The sequence below is a fragment of the Vicia villosa genome, linkage group LG4 (genome assembly GCF_029867415.1).
Source record: "Vicia villosa cultivar HV-30 ecotype Madison, WI linkage group LG4, Vvil1.0, whole genome shotgun sequence".
Lineage (NCBI taxonomy): Eukaryota > Viridiplantae > Streptophyta > Magnoliopsida > Fabales > Fabaceae > Vicia > Vicia villosa.
This window is the reverse complement of record NC_081183.1, coordinates 164299743-164305131: the sequence shown is the minus strand read 5'-3', so window position 1 is coordinate 164305131 and position 5389 is coordinate 164299743. Positions and strand designations below refer to the sequence as shown.

The window sequence follows — 5389 nt, the reverse complement described above, 5'->3', positions numbered from 1 at the left end:
AAAAAAGTGAAAATCATTAAAAAGGGAATGGAAGCTTGAATCTCCCTTGCTTTAGAGAATCATTCGAGTGCTTGGATCTCCCTTGCTTTAGGGAACCATTCGGGCGTAAGTTCCGAAGTTCTAAAAAACACAAACCAAAGGGTAACTCGAATCTCCCCTGCTTTAGGGATCCTTTCGAAACACCCAAACTCTCTTCTGTCTCTCGCCTTCGTGGCATTCTTAAGAACATGTTGAATCCATTTCATAATTAGGCGTATAAGTCTCCAAAGGTCGAGCATCGCGGAGTGCGACTTTAACCTCTGTTCAACTAAAAAACACAAAAAACATAGAAAATATGGAGCCGAACTACGGTCGCTCTGATTCCTGAAAGGGATACGTAGGCATCAAGTCGCGGGGCTTGAACGAGCACACTTGTAAATAATTCCTTATTTTCCCCGTATTTCTTTTGCATGCATTCGCATTTAGGTTTTATACATTAGACACCCTTTAGATAGAAACAAACATAGGCGGATACCATCGAGTACGATGGGCGTGAGGGGTGCTAGCACCTTCCCCTTGCGTAACCGACTCCCGTGCCCTGTTCTCTGGTCGAAAGACATTGTTCTTGTTCCGAGTTAGGTTTCCTGATATTCCTTTTGTAACACCCAAATTCTACCCAGGCATATAGGTACAATTATCAGAGTGTAAAAATTAAATTCATAAAAACAATTAGGGCGTTACACTTAAGTAACCACATAACCAAACATAACATACTCGTAAAAGATGCGTAACATAAATAACCAAAGAGGAAGGATTTTCATAAACACCTGAATGTATTCTGTAATACGGTGAACTGACTTTTTATCGATCGAAAATGTCGCGGTTAAGCATGAGTCGCCACCGACTTTTATTTTATCCAAACAAATTCAGAAAGGCTAAAAGAAACAGAAAAAAACCTTTTAAAGAAATCTAAGTTCGGGGGGTAATTTATGCAAAGGGAAGGTGTAAGGCACCCTTTGCATCCATGGTTTTCCATGGGCTCTTAATTGCTTTACTTGCTCGTTTTCAGAAAATGTAGATGAAAGAGGAAAAAATGGACATTAGCTCGTAAAATGAGCGTAGCCAATTTTTGAAGAATTTTGAGAAAGAATATAGAAAATAGAGCATGGCAAGGCAATTAGGGGCAATTACCTTAAACTCAGATGATAGGTCTCTTTTTACCCTTTCAGAATGAAAGGGTCAATCCTTGCCATAAGAGGGCAGGAAGCCTTTCGTTTGGAGGTAGAAGGGTCATCGAATTATCATTCGCTCAAAGACTGGCCCATGCCATAAAGAGGCAGGTAGTCTAAGAGGAAGGATCAGAATAGCCTTTCGTAGGCAACCAGAGGATACCTCAGCCTTTTTCATAGGCAACTTCCGAGGGTCGAGGTCATGTTAGTGTATCGAAGGCAGCATCATTAGGGAACATGACCTTTAATCGAGGCAACATGGCTGAGGTATCCTCGTATTCGAGGGACTGGCTATTCTGCAAAAAATACACAAGGCAAAGGCAACAGGCAACAGGCAACAAGGCAACAGAGAGGTTACCCAAAAGTGTGCGTGTGTGCATCAATCACGTGATCATATTCGAATATATTATCTTGTAAAATTAGTGATTCTATGTTAAATTCAAAGGTTGCACTCCCTAGGATTACTAACCACGCATTTAAATAATATAACCAAAACAGATATGGGGGAGGGAAATTGTAACCAGCGGATCCCTTAATAGGGTTTGACATAAGTAATAATTGAGGTCAGGGTTTAGGGTTACCGATATTCGTAGTTTTTGCAATTGACAAACCCTGAAGAAACAGTAAAAAAAAAAAAGCAAAAGTAGGGTGAGTGCATTATCGGTTCGGAGATAAACAAAACTAACCCTAAACAACAAAAGGATAAAGAAATAAAAAATGAATACATAAATAAACCAACACTTAACTTTGAATTTGATCTGACATGATTGGCGGTCGGAGGAAGCCTCAAGGTTAACCCTGAAAAGTGGCAAGGCAAAGACAGAAAAATAGATGTGAGTGTATGCAGAGTTCATTTGCCAAAAGAGTAAAAATAAAAAAAAAGGAAGAGTAATTAAATTAAAGGAAAAATAAAATGATATTTAAAATAATAAAATCAAAGACTTAGCTTTTTGATCTGATATAGCGCGTAGTCGGATGATCCTGAGGATAACCCTGAAAAGTTTGATAATTTGCGAGTATCCTCGAGAATAGATAAACAGTTGAATGTACCTCGCAATAGACAAGAAAAAGATGGTACGGGCCAGCAAATAGCAGATGAGAAAATATCAAAAATATTAACAACTAATTAATCATTATTTGAGTATCCTCGAGAATAGATAAACAGTTGAATGTACCTCGCAATAGACATTAGATTCTAAAGAGAAACTACTAAATAAAGATATTTTTTTTGTGTATGTATTTTTTATTTAATATGATGAAACTAATTAATCATTATTTGAGCTTTTGAATTTTCCTCCTCTTTTTTTTTTTACACAAAACTTTCATTATCATATAATAATCATAATATATAAAATAGAAAAAAAAAAAAAAAAGGTAAAAGAAGTAAAAGAAACGTACAGGCCAGGGGTGCTACATCCTTGCTGTTGTTTCTCTCATGAACAAAACAATTATTAAAAGAAAAAACAAATGAATTTTGACCTTTCATAACTCTTTAACTCCAGCCAATTAAACTATGACAAGTGGCAATAAAATTAATTTAAAAAAAACCAGTGTTAGAAATAGAGATAATTAACCACAACAATATCACAGACCCACACATATCTCTTTCTCCCCAATAGCATCATGTTCTTCATTCTCAAATTTCATTTAAACAAAAATCTCAAAACCCACAACATTTAATAAATAGATAACAACACAGGATTTAGGGATGCCAAAACGCAGAAAGGGTTACCGGATCAGCAGCGGATAGTAGCGGCGTCGGTCTTCATACGTGACGGAGCGATTCAGTTCGGAAAAGCGAAGGGGACCGACTTCTGTGGCGGTCGATCTTGATGTGGTATAACGGCGTGCGGGATCGTGTGATTCCGCTGTGTGCGGTGGCTTCTTGGAGATCGTTTAGATCCGACGCGGAGGGGGCGCTTTCGGTGCAGACAGTTTCTCTTCTTTTCATCGTCGTTTTCAATTTCGCTTTGAATTGCTTCCAATTGTGTGTCTTGCTATTTTCCTGTAAAAACAAAGAGAAGAGAATTTATATAATTAGTATTGCTTGTGTTTTGGTATTATGGTGGTTTATATCATGGTTGGATCTATAAGTTGTTGTTAGTGATTATGGTGATAGAGGTTGAATGGTGGAGAGGCTTAGCTTACTGGTTTCTGACTTGTGTGGTGTGTGGTTTTTGTTGACTCAAATAACAAAAAAACCGTGCTCTTTTGTAGTGTATGTACAGAAAACAACATCGGCGGCGGAAGTATGTACGTCAAAGTGTTGGTTCGGATTTTGTTTCTACTTAAGAGAGACCAAGGGTTCAAAATTAGGTGTACGTGAAAGTTTGTAGCTATTTATAAAGGAAAAATCTAGGTTAAAAAGAAAGAAAATGAATTTGGACTTTGATTATAAATAAAAACAATATATGAATATTTTTGAGTTTTTGACTAAAGAATATAAAAGGATTAATTGAAAAACAAAACTATTTAAAAACATAAACTAAAAACTAAAATTTCTTTTATGATTTTAATATGATAACAAAAAAAGAAAAATAACCTAGTAAATTAATTAAAAGTAAAAAAGTAATTTTTGTGATTTTTAATATGAATAAATAAAGGTAAATAAATAAGGTTAAAAAAATTGATAAAATGTAAGAAAATAAAAGAAAGGAGTTAGAAAACAAATAAAAAAGGAGAAATGATAGAAGTGAGATTCGAGCCCGGAACCTCTTGCTCTTGTACCTTTTAACCTCAAATCCTTACCAACTATGCTATGTCAATTATTCAAAATCAAATAACATTTGCAAATATATGAGGCAAATTTTGGGGTATGACATGTTCATACTTATATATGCATTGGTAAACAAAATATCCACAACATTCCTCCGAAATACACCGTATGAGAAGGTATCCAAAATACATAATATGAATACATCCAAAGGATCAAATATACAACAAAAGGATCCTATAAGCATCATCTACAAAATAAGTGTTCGATCCCCCCTTAGGTGTTACGTATCACGAGCGGACGACACCAAAATGGACGACTACTAAAAGAGCACCTACACTTGCGGATCACCTGCACATTACCCACGAGTAGGTAACATTAAGGCAGAAGGGTGAGAATATAATTCATAATGAAAAGCATGATAAATATAGTGATTCCAAGAAGTATCGTCAAGAATCATACAACAAGGTAATCCACTAAGTCAACCACAATCAATATATAAGTAATGCGACACATGAGTGATAACATAATTTATAGAAACAGACGATGATGAATGTGACTCGACTATGCATATGCATGTGGTACCAAATCCGGAGTAAACTCCTCCTTGTCATTATGACAAATCCACCTTGCCGAGCGTTATGCTGGGACTTTATTCCACTCAGGAAGCCCGCAGGCTGTCGTCACCGAACATGTAGCTCCCACTGATGACCTCTTGCCACTCAGGCTAATATACCGTTACCGAGCATTAAGCTCCTACTGGTAACCAATGCCCGCAGGCCACCTGTTAATAGCATTCCGCCATTAACGTAATGAAATGTTATGCTGTGCATACAAACTACTCGATTACATAACAACAACAACAATAATATAACTTGGTCACATATCCACATCACACCGGTTATATTAATCCACACGGATACATGACCAAAATTGCCACTCAGGCGTTCATATTCACACAGCACGCATATACCGTCCAAACTTACTTGATTAGCAAATATCATTTCACAAAATACATTTATGAAAAATCATTCAACCACCAACACACTCCTCTTTATCATAAAGCATACTCAAGGGTTCCCAAAATACTTCAAACGACGCGTAGAAACGACCTACGGTTCAAAAGATACAACAAAACGAAGTTTGGAAAAACTATATTTCGCACAGTCCGCTTGAGCTCCGCTCAGCGGACCCAAACAGAAAATTATTAGACAAAAATTGCAGAAACTCCGCTCAGCGGACCCTCACAGAGATTTTTCTGCAAAAGGACCTCCGCTCAGCGGACCTGCGTAAACCTAGAAAAATCAGTTCTGCAACAAACCTGCAAAACCCCACCCAATCATCTCAAAACCTCAAATAAGCTTCCCTAAACATCCTACACAATCCATACATGCCATATATTCATTCTAACAATCAATGATCCATGGTTCACTCACTAAATGTCAATAACCTAATAATTCCTTCATGA

At 36.9% G+C, this 5389-nt stretch overlaps 1 long non-coding RNA gene across 2 annotated transcripts; it reads right to left on the bottom strand.

Moving 5' to 3' along the window:
- Positions 1-847: 847 nt before the first annotated feature.
- On the bottom strand, positions 848-3560 carry LOC131595767 (uncharacterized). Of its 2 annotated transcripts, XR_009282060.1 has the most exons (3): positions 3357-3559; positions 1955-3213; positions 848-1820 (listed from the first exon to the last, which is right to left on the bottom strand). It is a non-coding gene; the product is annotated as an uncharacterized LOC131595767 (long non-coding RNA). The 2 variants fall into 2 exon arrangements; XR_009282059.1 differs by having other exon boundaries at positions 848-3213; positions 3357-3560.
- Between the last annotated feature and the right edge of the window lie 1829 nt (positions 3561-5389).